Here is a 24,056-nt window from a genome sequence, read left to right as displayed (position 1 = left end):
CCATTGTTATACTCAAAGTTAGCAGGGGTGAGGGTAAAGACAAAAGAGTCTTCATGGATTTCAATTCAATTGTCAGAGTCATAACTAGTACACTCCACATAAGTCTCAATTATAAACAAATTTAAATCAATGTCACTAGAGGGATACTTGACAATGAGAGTCATCACTTTTTGTAGTCTTCACCTAGAGCTTTGAAACATAAAGTCTTTAGGATCCCAATTTGTGTCAGAGGCTTTGTGTTCTCCATTGTCTTTTTTTTCTTGAGGTGTAGAGTCTGATGGTATTGTTTGACCAACAATAAATTGATTTCTAATTTTTTCCTCTTTAGTGGGTTCATCTGGTTCTCCGAATGTTTCAGTGAGCTCATAATCACTAGATGACTTGTCTGAACCCCATTCTCATAAATTAGAGTCGGTTGAATATTATTTCTCCTATTGTTGATCATCAGTGGAGGTAGAACCTTCAATTTGAAATGTTGTTTGATAATTAAAACAACAAAATTTTAATGGTGCAAAACCAAGTCCTTTGGTATGTTGATTCTTGGGTACTATCTTTGGTTGCAACATTCCAACTATTCCTTTCTTTTGAAATCCCAGAGGGTTCTTTCCATCATATCCCATCTTTTGTAAGAACTTAAATCCTTTTTCATAGTTTTCACATGGTATTGTGATGTGATCTAGTGTAGCTTCCTCAGGTTCTTTGTAGAGCATCTTGTGAAGGTATTCTTCTTCCATTTCACCCCATTTTTTAAATGTAGTGGGATCCCATTTTATTGTAATTGTAGATACTTTCTTTGAAGGATGTGGTCTGCTATAATATTTAGGAGAATCCATTATTTGTCTTAAATACATGTTTTGATTTAAAGTGTCTCCTCCCATGCCTTTGTCCTTGTATTTTTCTTTGAGTTCACCTTGTTTTAATGTAGAAACCTTCAATGATTCTAGATCAACATACACTGAAGATGGAGTTGTTTCTCTGTTAATTGGGATTACTATATTTGTTTTTGGTTGTAAGTTAATACAATATATAAATGGATTTGAATCACCTTTGACTGTCATTTCAACTCCATTGTGTGGAAATTTAATACATTGACGATATGTTGAGGGTACTGCTCTTATTTCATGTATCCATGGATGTCCCAAGAGTATGTTATATGTAAGATCTAGATCAAGGACTTGGAAAACCACATCCTTCATAACTAGCCCAACTCTTAGAGGTAGGGTGACTATTCCTTTGGATGAGTCTTCTTTGTCATCATATGCTTTGATGGCGATCTTATTTCTTGAATCCACAATTTGTTCAGAGTATCGTAGTTGTAATATTGTTTTCAATGTACAAATGTTTAGACCTACTCCTCCATCTATCAAGATTCATTTGATATGGCCTTTATGGAGAAAGGCTTCAATATGAAGGGGTGCATTATGTGGTTGGCGTATGGATTCATCATTAGATTTTTTGAATGTAAGGCAATTTGGAGTGGAAAGGTATCCCATGATGGCTTGAAACTAGTCCATGTTAAGATCAATGGTTAGAGATGTTTCTCTTAATGCTTTGTCAAAAATAGCATTATGTAAAGGGGATATATGCAATGTAAATGAGGGAAAGTCTCTTCCCTAACTGATCGAGTAGGTGATACTCAGTTTTGGTAGATGATGAGGTTGTGGTCTTGGATGGAACACCTTTCTAGGTGACTTTTCCTCATCAAGTTGTAACATTGTCTTTGGGGGATGGTGAAGATAATGGTCCAATACCTTTCAAAACAACTTTACTCCTTTGGGTAGAACCTTAGGGAGTTTTTTCCTTTATAATAATAGTAGAAACATGATTATTCATTGAAATGTGTGATAGTTCTGAAAATGACTGTGCAAAAAGTTTTCATGCCTTAGTCAAAATATTGGTCATTTTGGATTAATTTTGTTATGTCATGTGTTTCATGCTTGGGGTTTAGGGTTTTATGCATTTTTAATTAAGTCTTTATTAAAACCCATAAACCTATTCTAATTTGGCGTTACCTTTTTCCACTCAAGTTTGAGGGTCTTATACCATTGGCAGGGCAATCTCTTTTCCTAGGCATTAAGTTGTTTCTATGTTGGGCCCCTATTAATTTTTCGTAACTCTATGTTTTATTTTTTCTCATGGGTGGATCCGCTTTTAAAATTTCAGTGGGCGCATTGAATTTTCCTAAGTCTAATCTTTATTATTACTGCTGGTGTCTTTGTGGTAAAATCCAATTTACTAAAGGCTTTCTTATCTTCTTGTGCGAGTAATGGACAAAGATCTTTTAATCACAATCGAAAAAGGTGCTTGGTGTTTAACTTGTTAAGACTAGTAGTCACCATGGCACGGAGATAAAGCTCGAGCAGATCCAATGACGCTCACAACCCCATAGTCAAAGATGCATGAAGGATAAGGACCGCATCATCATGAGATGATGCCACATGTCCAAGGCGGGCCAAGGTGAGCTGATGGTGGGGTCGTTGACTGAGATGAAGTGGATGGTGAGCTAGAGATGCTACGTCATACCTTGGATGGGTCCACTTGCCACATATGATACTCAATGTTAGATTAACCAATGCAGATCGTGCGATGTGCTAATGTGGAAAAGATCAACAATCCCATTTTAAACTTAATTCAAATACAAATTTGAGTCATTTCTTCACTCACGCAAGCACTAATGGCAGACGATAGAGTGACTCTTCATTCCAGAATGATAATAAAAACATTTTTAGAGCCATTTTTGACTCACAAAGCATTTAGAAGGTGATCGAAAGGTGATTCTTGAGTTGGAGAAGATTGGAATGAGTTCTTGTAGTGTGAAATCAAGGTTTGTATGGTGCATACAGAGTTGTAAGTTGCTAAATCTTTCTTCTGTGTTTCTAGAGCAGTTGAAGTGAAAATTGTGTGAAGATTGTAGCGAAGAGATTGTAAATTTCTCTAGGGTTTAGAATTTGGCATAAAGAAGTAAGAATTCACACATTTATGTGTTGTAATTGATATTCTCGTGTAAGCTCTAATTTTCCTTCCCTCTATAAGTAATTGATAAAAACCCCTAGTCTAGTAAGATGGCTCCCCTACAAAACCACTAAGGACAAAAAGAATATCTAAAGAGAAACCTTTTTGATGATTTTCTCGATCAATTAAAGCCCTCAACTAATGATAGCTATCAAGGGAAAACTGATAAAGCATACCACATCATAGATGATAGGGTAACAATGACTAGTGTAGAAATGTTCAGATTATGGTATGCATAGAGAAATTTGTAATCCTTACTTTCAAGTGCATGGAAATATGACTTGGGCAAGTTGGTAGTGTTGAATGTATTCATGGATGTCGACCTTCTAGAAGTAGTTGCAGATAGGTATGCCTCTATTTTGAGGGTTATAAGGGGAAATGAGGGAGATATTTCATTGACCTTCTGCTACACATAGATTTGAATGAGTTAAAGGAAAAATATTACAGGATGAAGGGTTTCATTAGAGCTATCCTCCTTCCAACTCATTTGGCAAAAGAAGGAGATACAACTTACCATATTGGCCCTAGTTCAAAGGATCCTTTTCGTATTGGTTCTTTTGCCAAATATTTTTAGGCCATTTTCTTTTCTCTATGACATATTCTAGGATTGAACTCTATTAGAGTCATGCCACCTGAGTTTATGTATATGGCTATACAAATTTAGCATCCATATTTTATAGTGGTTTTTGACTTTGCCCCATACCTTGAAGAGAAGATTCATAAGGAGTTGCAAGATATTAAGAATGGTGTATTTAGCACTCATTTCTATTGGTATTCATTGCTAATGCACATGTTCTTATATATAAATGCAGATCACTTTGAGGGCACCATGAATATCAGAAGAACAATTGACAACAATGAGGTGCCAGTGCATCTTTGGAGCATGGATATGTCTTGGGACAAGATAAAGGCCAATTTTGTAAGGTTTGACAATAATTTTGATTCTAGGTTAAGGTAGAGATTAACAGTGAATCCACCAAGGATTCCCACACAAGCTTTGTGACTTTATAAGACCTAAAGATAGGATGCCACTTTTGATGATTGAGAACAATTGGGGGGACATTGTCCCTTATCATTTCAGTATAGTGATCAAAGTTTATGGCTTCCCTAGTGAGACAAATGTATTACCTTTTAATGTTCCTTTACGATTGGGTTTTACTGAGGTGAAGAGGAAAATAGGATGCATACATGATAAGGAGGTGAAAGGGAGAGGCAAAGGGACTATTTTCCTTGTTTATAGTGTTATTCCATATTTTGTAATTATTAAAGGGGGATATGTGTATTTTCACAATCTTTTTCCACCGTATCATTTAGGGGTCAACTTAGCCATACATAGTGACCTGAAGGGTTTTATAATATGTTCCAATGCCCCATGAGCATAACTTCCTTGAAGATATAATATTGAATGAGTTTGATTTCATGACTCAAAATTGGAGGAAGGAGAAATGGATAGATTTTAGGAAGCTATGGGCTATAGTGCAAAAAATGGATCCAAGCTATGATCCATTGAAAGAGTTCACTCCATTTTATGTCAAAGTTGATTGTGTGATGAATAATTTTGATGAATTAATTCTTTCATTAAAGGAAAAGAGAACCGGACTTGAGGAGTCCATGGTCAGTAGGTTCAGAAAAGAAATGTACAACAACCTACACCCATAATGCTAGAAGAGGTAGCCTTGATTCAATAAATTAGAATGAAACCACCAAGCCCATGACCTCCTCCAACTCCAAGAACAAATGGGTGAGAAGAGGCAGACCTATTTATGAGCCTTCTCCAAAGAGGATAAGAGAAGAAATAAGTAGTGAAGAAGAGAGTAGTAGTTGCAATGAAGAGTTGGTGAGGAGAAAAGGAAAGATAATAATGAAGATAGGGCCACCCCCAAAAGTATAAGTAAAACCTTTTAAAGGGGTCAAGATCATTGGTCTTTAAGAATAAATCAAGAGTCCCTCACCACCACATGTGGCTCTTCACCTCCAAGGTAGGTTGAAGAACAAAGAGTGAAACAACACATGGAAGAACAACAAAAGGAGGATACCATTGTAGTAACCAATGCAAATATGTTGATTGGTATTCCTCCTATGCCACCAGCATTAGAATTGGATGTCACTCCTTTAGATATTCAAGGTAGATCCTTCAAATATGCAAGAAAGGAAGCATGTGATAAATTTCTTGAGGATGAGGCTTTTGTGAGAAGCTCGACCTTCTTGCAATTTATATAGAAAATGAAAATAGATGAATACCAAAGGAGAAGTGTTGAGAGAAAGGCCCAAAGGACAAAAAGGTCTGACCAAGAAAATCAATAATAAGTCAAGAATGAGATGATGGAATAATTCAAAAGAATCATTGTAGATGAAGGAAGGATCATCATAAACCAAGTGGGGGTCTTAATTATACCTAAGTGGGATATAGCAGATGCAATGGCTTTTGATGCCATTAGGAAATCAAAAGAGAAGTAATTTAATTTAGAGTAAGAAGCAAGGTTGGCATTGAAAGGATCAAATTTTTTAGATGATTATGCAACCTTGGCAATATGGGCATTAGAGCAGGGGCCTAGAAGGCTTGATAACAATGATATAAATCCAAACATGAGTGGAAGCCTCATCATAAAAAGAGCCTCTGATACATCAAATGTTGAGGCCTCAAAGTTACCTATTGATGTAGCCAAATTGGCCAATGAAACTTCTAAGAAGGAGGCCATGGAAAAATAAGAACTTATGAAGAAGTTTGAAAAGATATCCAATGATTATAATGCAGTTCAAAAAAGATGTGTGGAACTGCAAACTAGAGTTCAACTTCTTAAGCAAGGATAGATAGGAGCATCCTCTTCCACTCCTACAATTGAATCAACACCATCAACATCTAGGTCTCCACCTATTACACATGTACATATAGCAATTCAATTCGATAGTGAGACTGATCTCCCAAGAACATCATTAGTGCCATATGTTGATGATGAAGAACGTACTAGATCAACTGACCCAACAAGAGCCCAACTTTTGGAGAAGGTCATTGAGTTGGACAGTAAGATAAAGGAGTTAGAGGATTAGTCTGTGTCCAAGCAAAAAGGGATAGTTAGTGTTGGTGTTTAAATCAACAGGTTCCTACACTCTACATAAATAGTCATTGATTCATGGTTAAGAAATAGGACTAGATTTGGCAAATGAACAAAGTGTAGTCCCCTGACTACAACTTTCTACTCTTTAGGCTCTACAAAACCTAGGTGGGTATCCCTATGACACTATTACTTTGATGTTTTCTCTCTTTTGACAAGACACTATACTTTAAGCAGAAGTTTCAATGAAAATATACCAAGGAAAGAATAAAAAAACTCGTACTCTTGGCTTAGACCTTAGCTTATGTTATCTTTTGGTACATTGAAATTGGTTCTAGTCTAAGTTCCTCCTAAAATAATCCTAATATTGAAAGAAAATAGATTTTAATTATTGATTCTGAAACTTAGAAAACATGACCAGTGCTTATCTCTTAGGGAATACAAAGGCAAAGCAAGATCACTATACTCACAATAATGTGGCTTTTAGCTTTTAAGACTTAGATCTTTGAATACAAATGCCTTACATAAATATTCAACCTACAAAACATATTCTCAACTCATCTCACACCAATTCACACTATGCTACAGTACTCTTGATAAAATATAATTCATTCGCTACAAATGAAACCTACCAAAACATACACATTCTCATTTTGAAAAGACAAGATTAAAGCACTCTTAGTATTTAAAACTCATTTAACACATGAATCAACAAAATGAGACCAGGAAAGAGAATGTATTATTTAATGATCTTTAGAGTAAAATAAGTACATTCACAAAATTATAGTGCAAATTTCTACAATAACTTTGTCCTTCTATTAAGCTCTTCTCCTAGTATATGTGATCTCCAAATTTTTAGAACCAGTACTCAAGGGAGAAAAAAATATTTAGGCCAATGAGTACACAAGATGAAACCCTAACTAGGAAGTACAATAAAAAAGTGTCCTTGCAAGCATGCCCTTCTCTCTTTAAGTCATTAATTTCTTGTTGCTGAGAAGTCCTTGTCTGAGGTTGCTGGCCTACATATGGCAACTCCTGCTGGTCCTTGCATACTGTATCCTATTAGGTAGAAAATATGTGCTGAGGATGCCAGTTGTCATTGTCTTAAAAAATTGGGATGATGGTAGGTGGAAGTTGTTAGCAACCTTCTTAAAATGACACTGTCATTCCAAAATTGTGAGGGGACAAAAAGATAAAAAATAGCAATAAGTCTTCGTTCTCCTCTAATATTTGTTGGATGATAGCACAAAACTTGATGTACCATTCATCCATCTTGTTGATTGGCCAATCAAAAGTCTTTCAACCCTACAACCTATTCATTATAGTCTTAGTCACCTAAGGTGGGACCCCTACTGCATCCACAACAAACTTATGATATAGCGCATATACATCCATGATCCTATCAAAAATTGTACCATAGGAGGCCTCCTAATCTAGATCAGATTCTAATGCATCAAGGAATCTTGCTATAGCCTTTTCAAAATCTGCTTGCCAAGAGTTCAGATCATTAACATGCTGCATTGGTGTCAAACTTGATGGGATGTCCCACTATTGTAACCCCTTGAGTGATTCAAACCTATCTCTCATTGCTTTCTTTTCCTTCTCCATGAATGGAATCTCCTTAATCAATTGATTATAGTTTTTCCATGTTACTTCAATTTCCTTTGCCTCACTCCCTTTGTTTTGAGATGATGCCAAAGAATCTCCTTCAATTATTGCCCCTTTGGAAACTAACCAACCCTAATAGGCTGAAAGAATAAAAGAATGGAATCCGATTCACTATCAATCCTGGTTAGAGAAGAATAATTAGCATGGACCTCCTCTAATCTATCTATGACTCTGTCGGCTACCTTCAAAATTGAAGCCTTTTTTTATCTCATAGTAATTCTTTGAGGATTCTTCTTTGGCTTCTTGTATCTCCCTTGTGGCTTTATTCCTCCTGAGGTCCCTGTCTCAACTTTAATCAATTTTTCTTTCAATTTGCAATTTTCAATAAATAATAAATTATAACTATGATTAAGATGGGCCAAACTATCCTTCACCACTATATGAGAAAATTGGATTGCATGGGAAGTTAGAGAAACAACCTCTCCTATAGTGGTGTCATTGGTTGTAATCAAAATTGCTTCCCCCCTCTATTGTTCTAATGCAAAAGGAATAATTGACCAATTGATATTTGATCCTCTAGCCCAAACTCCGAAGGCTTTGGTATCTACATTTATCACATAGCCATAGTTCTCATATTCTTTAACATACCTTGGGTCATTTTGCTTGATTACTTGGTCTAACAAAATATTTTTCTATGGTCCCATCCTGGGACTAGGAGCATGCCACTTTTGGCAACCATTTCCCTTCACTCCTCAGGGCTACATTGAATATTGTCAAGGTCTACATTTATTTCTTCCCCCTCAGCTGCATTTATCAATTTCTCTTTGAGCCAAAATGATTTAAATTCTGGGGAGTTTACAAAATTGTCATCTAACATGAACTCCCTTGAGGCAGCCACTCTTTCATCATCCACCTCATTTATAGGGATGACACTAGGAACCAAATATCTATCCATGTCATCTAGTTGCTCTGCTGCTTCATCCTCATTGAAAAAATCTCTAAGACGGGAAGGGGGAGGCATATTAGGACCATCAATCTCAGGGATGTCTACAAAATCTGAGATCTTTGTTTTTCCTTTTTCTACTCTTCTTATCTCTCCCATGAATAGCCTCTTATCTTTGGATGCTGATTTAGAGGACCCATGTTTCCCCTCTTCTATGATAATGACCCCCTTTTTGGAATATGCGGGGATATCAACAATGGGTTGCTCCTGAAATTTTTTCCCCTTATTCCTAGCTTGCTTCCTCTAGATGTCCTTTTGAATTATTTCATCAGTATGCCTGAGGAGAATGATCATTCTGGTAATTCCAAATTGGAATTCCTCTATGAAAATTCCCTTGTAGTTTTCATCCTCTGCCATTCTCTCCTTCTCTATCCTTTTCAGTAGCTCCCACTTCTTCTTCCTTTGGATGGCTTCACTTGGCAGAGCATTTCTCACCAAGTCTTCTATCTAATAAAATTGGTCATGGTAGCCTTTTTCTTGAGTTTATTTAGCCTAAAATCCTCTATGTACCCACTAAGATCATAATTTCTAACCATAGCCACCTTAATCCTATAGTTCTTGATCAAAAAATTCTGGATCTTCTCCAAATTGTCATATTGAATGTTGAATTCTTTGACTTTAGTTGCTTTGGGGAGATGCTTCCCCTTTCAATCTTAAATATGGTCCTTATCCATCCACATCATTTGCCACATGAATTTAAAAATGCAAGCCTAGGAGATACAAAAATTGGTAGCCTATGAGGAGCCTTCTCAAAACCATAACACCTTATAATTGTACAATTGTTTCATCCTTTGCCTTCATTAGGCTCTCATATAACTTGGTTTGGAGGATTGTAGCAAAGTTAAAAATTTCATTAGTGGATGGGTGTTGAATGGACACTGTCAACATCATGTATTCAACCGACAACAAAGTAAGACCACAATCTTCTTTGAGGACCTGGCATAGGGAATAATATGTCCTTCCAATTTGATCATTGTTTCCTTCTCTACTTCAATAGATTTCTTGGGAGGCTCAACTAGTGCTACTATTTCTTCCTGAGGTTATGGGGTCTCCTTTGTAACTAAGGCAGATTCAGTCTTCCTTTTGGGAGGGGATCTCTTCTTTTCTTCGCTCTTCTTTGGTGACTCCTTCACCTTCTCCTTGGGTTCCTCAATTATTTTCTATGCAACTCCCTCCTTTTCAATCACTAGAGGGGTTTTTTGAGAAGCTATTTCTTCTATGGAAGCTCTGACCTCTTCATCTTTCTTTGATTTCCTTTTCTTAGGAGTGGGATTCCTTTCTTTTAGGGATGCAACTTCCTCCTCTATCTCCTCCTTTGAAACTATAATTGAAGCCTCCTTTTCTTCCCTCTTCCTCTTTGCTTTCTTGGGGGTAACATTGGCTTCAACCTCCTCAGTTTGTGTAGGAGATGGCTCAAGGTTAGGCGCAATAGTGGGGGCATCCTGTAATTCTTGCAATGGGGAAATTATGCTCAAAGGGATGGTATGGGTAACACTAGGGACATTTGAGTGGGCTCTAGCCTCTTGGATTTTACCAATAGCAGGGATTGTGGTTTTCTCAATGGGGGAGGCCATAGCTAACTTATGGAGAGTAGGAAATAAAAAGCTAGGGCTCTAAAAACACCTACAACTCACACAAACAATTCAACCAAATTCACATAGAGGGCAATTTTAGTTTTACTTACTGCTTAGCTTCTTGTGTTTGGATGCCTTTACATAGCTTGAATTTGCTTTCTTTTCACTCTGCAACTGCTCTTCGATTGCTTGAATTCTTGGTTAAGATGAATGTAGTAGACTTTTTTTCTTTTATTTCTCTGCCATTAATTCCTCTGTGCAAAGAAAAGTTGTCATTGGCTTCAAAAATTTGAATTTCCACCATAGATGATCAACTAAGTGACCACGATCAATCCTTGAATCCCTTTGACCACTGAGTTGGTGCCCTTGTATTTCCTCTTTGGCCACCTTTTCCTTTAATGTTATGTCAATCACCATGCGGGGCAATCAATACCATGAATTTGCCACATTCTCTTTCCTCGGGCATCCTTTTGCAACATTACTTATAGCTCTGGGATAAATTTTCACCATCTTAGGCATTTTTTCTTATCCAAGGGCCCATTTCTCTAAATCTATTATCTTTCTAGGATAAGAATTACTTTGAAGTTCCTTCCTTTCTTATCTGAGAGAAAAACTTTATCCTTCTTTATTTATTCTCACTGAAACCCAAAATCAAGCCACCACTATGCCTTATGTTTCCCTAGGATAAGCTTTTCACTTTGTCTTCCCTTGCTATTTTATCATAGAACTTCAAAGGATGCACTTCCCAATCCCCTGGGATAAGCCTTCTATTGTATTTCTCTTTGTCCTTTTATCTCGGGCCTCTTTTCTTTGACCTTTGCGACCCTCCAGGATAAAGATTTCATTGCTCATTCACTAATTTTGTTATCCCAGAGCCCAACTATCTATGTACATATTCTAATTGAAACCCAAAATATTACTTCATATATGCCCTCTATTCCTCTAGGATAACTTTTTCTTTGTTTCGTCCTACTTCCTTATCCCGAGACCACAAAAAATGATTTGCTAACCACAGCGGGATAATATTTTCTCTATCCATGTCCTTATATTCTTATCCTGAGACCCAACCTCGTTTCTAGATAAGTCATCTAGGGGAAAGAAAACCCTCTCTGTTTCTTGTAAAATTATCCCAAAGCCTTTCAAAGCTAACTAGAAACCTCCTCGGGACAGCTTTTCTATATTGATTTTATTTTACAGAAGTTACCCCAGGATATAACTTTCTCCCCTTGCAATTCTTTGTTAGGAGTTATCTCGAGTGATCTTTAGATGCTACCATCTGCTCCCTAGGATAACTTTCTTCCTTTGTTCCCACTATTTTTGTTATTCCAAACAATTCTTTAATGACCCTCATGATGCCACGAGGCAATTTTTTGTGACTAGCCTCTTTGAAATTTCATCCCGGGGCATGGACCACCGAAGCTACCTCACTTAAGACCCAAAACAAGCACATGGGGAAACCTTGAGAGTTTATGACTATGGTGCAGGGCCACTCCTTAGGACCCCATGAAGACTTAGACATTAATAAAAGGCCATAACCAAGACAAGATGGGTTTTCAAGGGAATCTGGCCCAACAAAAGGCTCTAACACTTCGGGCCAGTAAAAGAATGACACAGACCCCTTAACATTGCAACTTAAAAATTGAGAATTGCCAATAGCTAATCAACTCAAAATTAAAATAGTTCCCAAAGAGAAAATAAAGAATTTGAAACAAGGAAAAACTCATGTCCTAAAACCCTAAACCCTAGGATTTTCAAAGGTCTTATAGGGTATCCGAGGAAGGAAAAAACCATTCCAATAGTGTCTCTAGTTGGGGACGCTTGATAACCTGGATCAACGTGAAGTTCAGGTCTCTGGGAATGTAGACCAACCAAAATTTCAACATGACACTCAAAATCCTAATCTAACACAAAACCCTACTATGTACAAAGCCCTAACTACTATGCATGGAAAAAATTAAGCAAAGGAATGCCTCAGGAACTATCCATGCACTGGTACCTCCTATAAATCTCCATACATATTAGCCAAGAGGTAATAATATTCACCGTGTTTCTCTGTTATCACAAAAGGTCCTGAACACAAAGCTTCAAATTTTCCATACTTACCTTTATCTTGAGCCCTAACATTCCAAAGAAACACCAAGTGATCAACCTCAAATTTTCTCTCAAATGCCCTCCTTTCAAACCGATACTTTTTCCTTTGTTGCATCTTCATGTTCCTTTTGTGAGCATCCTCCCAGACTTCATCCAGCTCAACACGCTCTTCAAACCTTTCTAGCAAGGGGCTTGTCATTTCTAGGTCATTCTTAGGAATGAAATTGTATACTGGCAACAAATTGTTCATAGGGAGCCTAGCCTTAGCTCCATATACTAGTTCAAAAGCTGATTTTCCTATGGCCCTTTTGATTGTGCTCCTATCTGCCAAAAGTGTCATCTTCACATTGGAATCCGAGACTCTCTTATTCTGCTCCAAGGTTCTCTTGATAATCTTCATAATACTTTTGTTGCTAGACTTAGATTGCCCATTTCCCTATGGATGGTAGGGTGATGCATATGAAATAAGAATTCCATTAGACTTACAAATATCAATGAACTCTTCTGATTTGAATCACATGGCATTGTCCATTATCAATCTAACTATAACTCTCCAAATGGTTATAAAATTTCTAATAAAAAACACAATGACCACCTTACTAGTTGTCTTCCTGGTAGGAATAGCTTCTACCCACTTGGTGAAATAGTCTATGGCAACAAGGATCCATCTATGGACCCCACTATATCTCTTAGTAAATTCACCTATGAAATCAATCCTGCATTGACGAAAGGGAGCTCTACCTGCATAAGCCTTAGGGGCAAGGCACCCACATACTTGAGTTTTCTTGAAAATCTTTGGCAGGGTTCACATTTTCTCACATAAGCATGAGAGTCTTTGAACAAGGATGGCCTAAAAAAACCAACTCTAAGAACTTTGTGAGCAGTGTTTGTTTCTACAAAATGTCCTCCACAAGGTCTAGTGTGCATCTCTTTTAACATGAGTTGTGTCTGGCTTTTATATAAACAAAAAAGTAGGAAACCTTCATGATCTATGTAGTATATATCTCTAGCGGAGAATACATACCTCTATGATTGCAATTTCAAGGTCCTCTTCTGATTTTCTATAAATCCATCCAGGTATTGATAATGTGTTAGGAAACTAATAATATTTCCATACCAAGGAGTTCTTTGCAAGCTACAAACATAATTTCTTGAAGTGGATAAAGCATTGACCCTAGAAGCTTCCAAGTTCTCTTCTCCCATGAGCTTAGCTAGCCCCATTCCTCTGACCAACTTGGTGATTTGAATATCAATGTTAAACTCTTGGATTTTGTTAATCCATCTACACCTTCTACATGTGGTCTCAGCTTGGACAAAGATATCTTTAACTACTGCATCAGGAACATATGCAATAACCTGAGCACCTACAAGGTAAGGCCTAAATTTTTTCACAGCTTTCACTAGAGCATAGTTTTGTTTCTCCACAATGTCATATTTCAACTCAGCTTCCTATAAGGATTTTTTGTAGAAGGCAATGGGTTTCTCATGCCCCTCATCATTCTTTTTTAGCATGAAAGAAAACATAGTGTGAAATGAGGCAAAAGGGAAAACCTAAAATGGCTTAGTGAAATTAGGTATCTTTAGAACAGGAGCCAGCTTGATGGCTCTCTTTGTGGCTACAAATGCTTCTAATGCTTCATTTGCCCATTCAATCATGGATCCCTTCTTGAGCATTTTAGAGATGGGTTTAACTATCTCTGCAAAGTTTGAAATGAACCACCAGAAAAAGTTGATTTGACCAAAGAAGTAATGAATAGACTTCACTGTCCTAGGGATGGTGATCTTATCAATGGCCTCCACTCTTTTAGGGTCTATTATTACCCCCTCCTTTATTACTATGTGTCCCAATAATTTTCCTTCAGTCATAGTAAAATGAGATTTATTTGGATTGAGAGATATGCAATATTCGAAGGCTTTGGTGAATACTTTCTCCAAATGCAAGTAGTGATCTTCAACATTCTTAGAAAATATTGTCAGGTCATCTTGGTAAACCACCATGATGATGTCTATCAAATTAGAGGATGCCACATCCATGGCTCTTTGAAAAGTTTCTCTATAATTTGTTAGCCCAAAGGGCATCCTAACATAAATATATGTGCCCCATGGAGTGGTAAAGGTTGTTTTATACTGCTCTGAATCCTTTAATTTCACCTGGTTATACCCTAAAACGTGTCCATCATGGACAGTATCTGACACCCTGTCACCTTCTACAACATTACCTCCATGTTGGGAAGAGTATAATTATCCTTTAATGATGACATATTTAAATTCCTAAAATCCACACAAAGTCTTATGTCACCATTTTTATTTCTTAGTGGAATAAGGTTAGAAACCCAAGATGAGTGATTGATTGGATTGATAATACCTCCATCTCTAAGCTTCATCAACTCCTCTTGCATCTTAGGTCTGAGAATTGGGTTAATAGGCCTTTATTTTTGTCTAAAGGGCTTGGTAGCTAGGTCCAAAGGGATTGTATGTTGGAAAAGGTCTTCTCTATAAGCTTTTAAGTCATCATACGACCATGCAAATACATGCTTGTAATTTTTGAGTAAGGCAATTAGTATAGACCTAATCTTAGGGCTAACCCTCTTACCAATGTACACCTTCTTAGGAGAAGACTCGATTCTCAGGTTGATTTCCTCAAGGTCTTCTTTATTCACATGAGATTATTTAAATCCCTGACTATCCTGGTTGTCAAACACTCGCTCTAGTGCCACCAATCCCTTTGGGATCTTATTTGTTTTCAATTGCACTACCTCATTTCCAAAAATAGTGTCAACCCCATCCTTGGTCTCAACAAAGGAATTTAAGTCTATCTCTTGACATTCATACTCATCTATGCATTGGAGGAACTTTAGCAAGTAATCATCATCGTTGAAGACCTGCTAGTTACAAATATTGTCAGGGATAGATGGTCTGGTCTTTACTTCCACCTTAGAGATACCAACAAGGGTGATGTCATTACCTTTCAAAGAAAAATTTGCCAAAAAATATTCCATGATGTTCTTTGACCTCTCAACGCATTAGATATTGAAAGCATCAAATAACTAATCCCAAACAACAGACCTATATTGCTTCAACCTACAATTTTTGAAAGAATACATAGACCTAATCTATGAGATTACTAGTTAATGGCCACGTTTAATCCTAACAATAGTGCCTCATACTCAGCCACACTATTGGTGCACTCAAATAGTAAATGGAAAGAATACTTGAATGTCTTACCACCAGGAACAATGAAAACCACACTAGCACCTAACCCCTCCCTGCTACAAGCCTCATGAAAATACATCTGCAAAATTCCTTCTTGGTTCTCTTGAATTTATGTGATAATTGGGTCTACAAGATGGAGGGAAGGTGGAATATATTCAACTCTAAAGTTTCCCATATCGATATCACAGAAGTTTATCATGCAATTTGACTCTCGTTGCTCAATGATAGTATCAGATTTGGGTTACCTATCTAGTCTAATTTATTGTCCATTCACAAGGATGGTGGTGTAAGATAAATCAAACTTAATGCTTCCACCAACCACTTATGACCATTATCTTGACAAAATTATTCCATAATTGGGGGGAACATGTACAACAATCACATCAACTTTGTATGCAGACTCAACGAAGTTGGCTATCTTGACTTCTAGGTTGTTTAGGATTCCTATGAAAAGTATAGACCCATTGTCCATAGAATAGACCTTCCCATAATTTCAATCTACCTTCAAACCTAATTACCTCATGAATCCCATAGGCATGATGTTTATAGCATCCCTCGAGTCAATCATACAATTCTTTATATACTTTCCATTGATCAACAAAGTCATATAAAAAGGATCTGCTTGGGAAGGAATTTAAGTGATTTTGGTTTCTAAGTAAACCTCAGGCCTTTCATAGTAATAGGTATATCCCCTTGTATGTGTTCATCAACCTCTTCTACATTGACATTGTAATTTGAAATGACAAGCAGAATACAAGGAATCATATTTATGAAAGCCAAAGCATTGTCCCTATGTTCTGGGATCCTCATCATTTTAGATAAAGGAACCAAATTTTAATTTGAGACATAGTTTCCATCATATCAAAAGGAGGGACATTAAGAATACCTAGACTAGCATCCTTTTTTGCTGCAAGCTTTGGCTGCTTCTCTTTCTCCACCACCTCTTCTTTATGAGGGACCTCAATTATCACCTCCTTATCATTTTTCCTAAATTTTGTACTTCCCTTAGGCACATATTGTTGGGTTGGGGTTGCATTAGTAACCCTTTTCTTTTCTTCTATGATGGGTGGAGTGGGTTGTACCTTAGCCTCAAGTGTCTTATCCTTTGCAAAAAGTCTTCCTGGTCTATTCTGGTTTATCACAACACCCCTAGGTCTAAGATTATACCCACATTTAATTTGGGTAATAGTAGCAGTAGTGATTCTTTTGATTTCTTCTTCAGACAACCCTCTCAAAGCTACATCCTCTAGCTGACTACTAGAAACATTGATTTGGTATCCTTCCATGTCTTCCTCATCAAAGAACACTTCCTGATGTTGGGCACTTGTCCATTGTCTTTAAGCATCTACATCTAGTTTTGTTCCCCCTTCCTCAAAAGATGAATATCATAATTCATTGTTGCCTTTAAAATTCACTATATTCACCATGTGACTTGGCTCAAACTCATATTCTATATAGCTATAATAAACATTTCCAATCTCTTCCATAGCTCCTCCAATTCCATATTGGCTCTGAGTATGGGCCAAATTACAAGCCATGCACCATGGGCTATCTTCTACATGATGGGCCCCTTGTCTTTTCAAAGGATTCGGCGTCTTTTAATTGGAATCTTCTGATTTCCAATCACTAGTTTGCCATCCTTCTAGTTTGTGTTGTATGGCATATCATGTAACTTGGGTCTATCATGTCTTTGAAAACTAGGTCTCTCATGTGACAAGCCCTTTTCATTCCTTTCCATCCTATAGGTTAAATCTTTCATGGCACCCATAAGTTTCTCCAACTTGTCCTCCTCTCTAGGCTTCTTGTTGTGATGTCCCTTGGGGTTCTGCAAGATTTTTGTGTCATCTCTCTGGGACACTTTCCTTGATGCCTTCCTATTATTTTCTATGGTCTGATCAACTTTCAAAGATACTGCCAAAGTTAGAGGTTTTTGGATCTCAGCTCATAGCTTATATTGGGTCATAAGCATCAAAGTAGAACACTAAGTTTTGATTATCATTGGGTGTCAAACCAAGGGGGATTTTATTCAACAACTTGATGAACCTATTGTTAAAATAGGCCACCTCCTCATTTTGGTTCTTCCTAATATTGGTCAACTTGTGCAATGCAAACTTGGGGTTTGAATGGTCACCATATTGATCTTTGAATAATCTTTTGAAATATTACAAAGACTTGATGGACAAGTCAAGCCAATCCTTATACCATTACCTAGAATCATTGGTTAAGGACTGGAAGAACATCTTCTCCTTCTATATCAAAGTTGTCCATTGTATTTTGGAATGCCCTCAAACAATATTCTCTGGATATAGATTTGTTTCCTAAGAACATAGCTATAGAATCCCTCAGTCCATTGCTGATTTGGTTTGGGAACCCTATTATCCTAGTGAAATCAATTTGTCTATACCAGTCCAACTGCATAGGTCTTCTAACAAACTGGTTGTTCATTTGTTGCTAGTGGTGGACATTTCCTTGATTTTGGGCTTGTCCATAAAATGGCTGATATTGCTATTGTTGATGGGGTATAGGGGGTATTTGGTACTGCTGATAATATTGCCCAACCACTTGTTGAAAATGCAAAGATTATAAATATTGTTGATGGGGGTTAAGTCCTCCCACATGTTGAACTTGTGGATGCAATGGTGGTGGAATGTATGGGGGGAGAAATACATTCTAAGGCTGGGGTGGGACAAACATAGGTTCAATGGTATTATAGACTTTGTGAGCTTTGTCCTTGCTGCTGGACATTAGGTATTTGGCCAAAACTTGCATGACCAGCATTGGTGCTTCTAATATTTGCAATAGAAGCACTCAAACCAATAGAAACAGTAGAAATAGTTGGCATTCCATTTGTCTAAGGGTGTTTTGTTGTGATAATATTAGCAGAGGCACTATGAACATTGACTTGGACATTTGCATGAGTACTCCTTGTTGGTTGTGTGGATGGAGGTTGTCACAGGGCAACTAGTAGAGCTAAGCACACTAGTTTTTTTAATAGACTAAATTAGTATATGATGAGCCATAACTTCCTTTTCTCTTGTCAATTGCTCTAACTGCCTTTGCATTATCTCTATAGTTGTCAATGGTGCACTCCTTGAAGTAGAGCAGATATTGGACTCAGTGAACTGAGTTTGTAAAAGGTTTTGAGCTATAGGAAAACAAGTTGATATAGGGATAGCCATGGTGAAGCTTGGATCCATATTTTATTGAGTACAAACCAATTGTTGTGATTGGCATTTTTTATGATTATGTTGTGATTGTCATTGCCGGTATGATGCATTATAGTCCTTAGACTATTGGTGTTTTGCAGAAAGTGTTTACCAATCTGAAGCGGTATGTTGACCCCAAGCGGTTCGAGGATCTCAAGCAGTATGAAGGATCAAAGTGGTAGAACACATATTTCCCAATCTTCATTTTTTCAAACTAGCAACTGATATTTGGCTTAAACTGGTATTTTGTATAAACTAGTAATACTCTGTGATGAGTTACCATCCACCGATTGTTTGGTGGTGCCGAAACTTCAACAGTGCTTTTTGTGTCATGTTACAGAATATGTCTAGATGCATTGAACCTAGGAAATTGTATTGTAATCCTATTGGACTGACATGAAATCAGATTCCTTTATAAGGACATCATGTCTAGGGTTTTAGGTTGTTGCTAGGGTTTAAGGTGGTTGATGAGTTAGAGAGAGTGTGAATATGTTGAAGACTGAGGTAATGATGGAATGCATTAGGAATGAGCTATCAAGGATCTAATCAAGCAATCTATGCTATTTTCTAGATCACTCACTTGTTGATTACTCACATCTTTGACAAGTCTGAAGCCCTTAACCGAGTAGGACCAAAAGCCTTTTGAAAATCCTCTAACAAGGTGGTTCACATCTGTGGATCTAAAATTATCTATTAAGGTAGTCTTTAATTGGACTTATCTCCTAACAGAGATTGAGATTCGTAACATGATCTGTTCTGGTAAAGAACATTGTATGATCTTAACTGTTCTGACCTTAACCGGTTTGGTTCCTATTCTACAGATAGTTACTTGTGAGTTCCATCTCACCGTGGTTTTTCCCATTTGGGTTTCCACATCAAAATCTCTTGTGTTATGGTGTTTGTTCTTTTGTAGGTGAATGCATTATTTTCTATTTGGTTTGCATGTGTGCTAACTGGTTTGTCTGCTAAACTCTTTTATCAGTTTGTTGTTAGTCTAGCAAAGTGTTTAAGTACATTGATTTTTGGCATACTAATTCATCCCCTCTCTTAGTATTCATCAATTGGTATCAGAGCCTACCTTTCTATAAGTTGAACCAATTGGAAAGAGATATGAGGGAATACACATTGAGGGAACTTACTCATCAGCTCACTCAGTCTGAGCAAGCCTATGATGATCTTATGGTCAAATATAAGGCCTCTCAAGCAAAAAGGAAAGAACATGCTGAAAAGGTGATGGAGCTATCTGAAAATAGTTCCTCTGATGAAGCAGACATTGAATCCATAATCCAAGAAGTAGAAAAGCTGAATGAATCCAATTCCAATCTAAGAAAGGAGTTGGAAGGACTGACTATCTGAATGTGCTTAGAGCTTGAGAACTGGAGGAAAGATGAAGATCTGGTAAAAGATAAAGATCATGAAATCTCCAAGTTGAAGCAAGAGATCAGTGCCCTAACTTCTCAACTCCATGCAAGCAAAGTGGAAAAGGAAGACATGCAAGGAGAACTGAATATTGCCATCTCTGAGAATGAAAACCTAATGGAAACAAATGTTGCTATTTCTAAAGAACTCTTTGAGTCAAAGGAAATGCTTGCTAAGTTGAACAAGAGTACTGTTAAGCTAGAGAAAAAGCTTGAATCTGCCAAACTTGTCAAAAATACTGATGGACTTGGTTATTCCGGTCATGAGGAAGGTGAGACCTCTAGTACAAATGCTGGAGCATCAAAGAAACAACCAGAATCAAAGGATAAATGTAAGCAAAATTTTAAACCTGTTTGCTTTAACTATCTTAAAGAAGGACATACTGCCAATGCATGTAGGAGTAAGGCTTACAATAATTTTCCTTATTTTCTAAATGATAAGCCTAGATCCTATAGATTCAATGGTAACTGTTATGCATGCAACAAGTTTGGGTATAGAGAATCTGAATGCAGGTCTGTTATGAACAACATTGGAAGATATCCTCATAGGACTCAAGGAGTTGGTCTGTAACCTTTTGTGAACCGGAATCACAACCGGTTTAATACCTTTAATCATCAGTTCAGAGGTGGTGGCTATCAAGCGGCAATTGGATGGAGAGAAAACTATTTGATCTATCATGATCATGGTCACACTGCTACAACATGTAGGAGGAAGAATGGTAACATGAATAATGGACCTTGGAGAGCACCTAGAATGGTTTGCTATCATTGCAACAAACTAGGTCACATTGCAAGATTTTGTAGAAGTAGAAGGAGTATATTAGATGTTATACCAGTCACTCTGGAAGGAAAGATTGATATTGACACTGTTCAAGAAGATATGAACAAAACCTGGAAGAAGAAACTAGTGGTGTTGCAAGAAGAACTGGTTTCTGCACCTAGTGTGGAAATAATGGAACTGACAAACTAAGCATTAGAAAAGCTTAGGGGGATCAAATGATGAAACACTATGAACCCCTAGTTTACACCAGTAAAAGACCTTAACTGGTATGTGATACCTGTCATTTGGCAGAAGACCGAAAATAGTAACAGGCAAATTAGGGTTTACGCCCTAATGGCGAAGCATTTATTACGGTAGGTGAGGAATATGTATAAAAGGAATTTTCAAATCATTTCTCACTATCATTTTTCAAGTGCAGAGCGAAGAAAAAGTGATTTGTGTTGCAGTTCAAAGAAATCTCGAAACCCTGAAGAATATTCAGAAGCAAATATCAAACGGTCAAGAGAAGAACTCAAAGCAATGATTCAACAATTGACGAAGTGGAAATTGAAGTGGAATTTGCAAGCCCTAAATTCTCAATTTTTGAAAGGTATTTCTGGAGTTTTTTGTTTTGTCATGGCTTCCACATCTCATGATAGTTCTAGTGCAACTATCAATTCTATGGATTTCAGACAACAAAAGTCCAAATATAATGCCTTGTCTCAAGTATCGGCTGGTGTGATAGTGGAAGAAGGCATTTTTGATTATATAGATTGCAAAATCAAAGACCTAGGGTCTCTTGTGATCCATTCACAGCTAGGTCTATTCTATGGGAAGGATAAAAAGATCAAACTAGAGTATAGCATTCTGGAGAAGAATAAACTTCACAATACAGTTTAATTCCTAGAGGATTTCACAGATGACCATATTAGAATCATTCTAATCAGAGTTCATGGTGACAAGATGTGCCTAGAGCAGATGCATGATATCACACTGCAAGCTATTCATGTCGTCACCAGTTTCTGCAATACAAGGGAAGTGCCAGCCCTAAGGAAGGTCAGCAAGATGAAAATTTCCATGCTCACCGGTTCATTGAGCGACTCACGTGGCATGACCATCAACTCAATCAAGGATGATTTGGTCAAGTATGCCTGCATGGTGATAGGCTACTGGACGTTCTCTGCCAGCAAAATTAACTTTGTATCTGCTACAGTGATAAATGCCACTTACCGAATGATCAAAGAAGATGCATCATTTGATCTGTGCACCTATATGCAAAGATAACTTATGTTGAATCTTAAGTCAATCAAATAGGATAATGCACTAAGATTAAAGTTTGGACAACTATTGGTAGGGTTATTCTTCTACTTCCAAGGATATTTCTCAGAAGTTGGAGATATTCAGTGGTCTGCTGACCAACCGATTACCAAGCAGATCAAAGAGAGCCTGCAAGCAGTTGGAACTAGTTACCCTAAAGTTCTAAACAAGTACTTTGATGAGTTTAGGCACAAGATGAGCCAAAGGATAAGGATATCTGGTGACATTGTCAAGAAATATGAAGATGATATCTGCTTTATCATCAATGTGGATGAATGCATAATGGAGGCCGTTGAGCCTAGATAGGAAGAAGTAGATCCTATGGGCTATGAGGTGATGTATGATATGTTGGATGGGTACGCTTCTACCCTAATCACCTCAAATCTTGATCCTAAGGCAAAGAGAACCAGCACCTATCTGGAAAGGGTTGCACCAGTTGTAGAACCTCCTGAAAAGAAAGGAAAGTCAATGCCTTCAGCATCGGCACTGGTTACTGTAGCCAGTCCCAAAGTGACCAAGCGGTCACCTACAAAGAAGAAACCAGAAGTGGAACCTGCTAAAGTCTTCGAGAGGAAGAGGAAGACAAGGAATAACTCACCAGACTCGGAAGAAACTGTGTTTGAGGAAAAACCCAAGAAGACAAGACAAGCAAAGAAAAAGAAAAAGAATGAAGCGACATCATCGACACCGGTAAATATTTTCATTTCTTCCTACAAACCTTTGACACATTGTCAAAGAACCATAAAAAATATTAGGAGAAAAGTGTTGAATGATTTGATTGATTGTTTTGATGATTTCAATGATGATGAAAAGGAAGCAATTGAAAAAGAAATCATTAAGTATTTATGTGTTAATGACTGGTCACCTTCAGAAATTAGATCTGAGACACCAGATTCTTTGTATAATTCCTTAGACAATAAATGGTGCATTGCCATAGAAAAGGAACAGGAAATGAGAGAAATTTTTTGCTCAATATTTTCCTAATGAATCAAATTCTGAACTTTTCGAAGTTATGAATAAATACAAAGGCCTCTTCTTCATGAGAAGAAGAAGACTCCTATTACTAGAAGGAAAGAGTCAAGAAGTGATCAAGAATACACACACTCTTTCTCAAGAAGCTCTTAAGATGCATCAAGTGGCTGAAGCCAACAGGAAGGCTGAGCAAGAACCAAAAATAACTAAACCGGATGAAGTGTTTGATAATGAAGGAAACCTAGTTACTAAACTGACAGACACCATTGATGTCGATGCTCTGGATGTAGAGGATGCTTCTCAGGATACACCATCAGAAGCAACAAGATAGGAGAAGCGGGCTGAACAGGTAGAAAAACAAAAGGAAGCAGAGGACAAAAAGGAGGAAGAAAAGAAGCAAGCAGAGAAGAAGAAAGTAGAGGAGGACAAAGAAGAGGAGAAGAGAAAGGAAGAGGAGAAGAAGAAGAAGGATGAAGAGGAGAAGAAGAAAAAGGAAGAGGAGAAAAAGAAGAAGGATGAAGAGGAGGAAAGAAAGAAGGAAGAGGGAAAGAAGAAGGATGAAGAGGAGAAAAGGAAGAAGGAAGAGGAGAAGAAGAAGAATGAAGAAGAAAAGAAATGGAAAGATGAAGAAAAGAAAAAGGAAGAGGAGAAGAAGTAGTAGGAAGAGGAGCAAAAGAAAAAGGTCGAAGAAGAAGAGAAGCAGAGGAAAGAAGAGAAAAGGAAAATAGAAGAAGAGGAAAGGAAAAATACTGAAGAGGAAAAGTTAAGAGCTACAAAGAAAGAAGAAGTAGCAAAAAGCACTCAGATGGAGACTCCAAAGGCAACTGGT

The sequence above is a fragment of the Cryptomeria japonica genome, chromosome 7 (genome assembly GCF_030272615.1).
Source record: "Cryptomeria japonica chromosome 7, Sugi_1.0, whole genome shotgun sequence".
Classification (NCBI taxonomy): domain Eukaryota; kingdom Viridiplantae; phylum Streptophyta; class Pinopsida; order Cupressales; family Cupressaceae; genus Cryptomeria; species Cryptomeria japonica.
Note: the sequence above shows the minus strand (reverse complement) of the source record.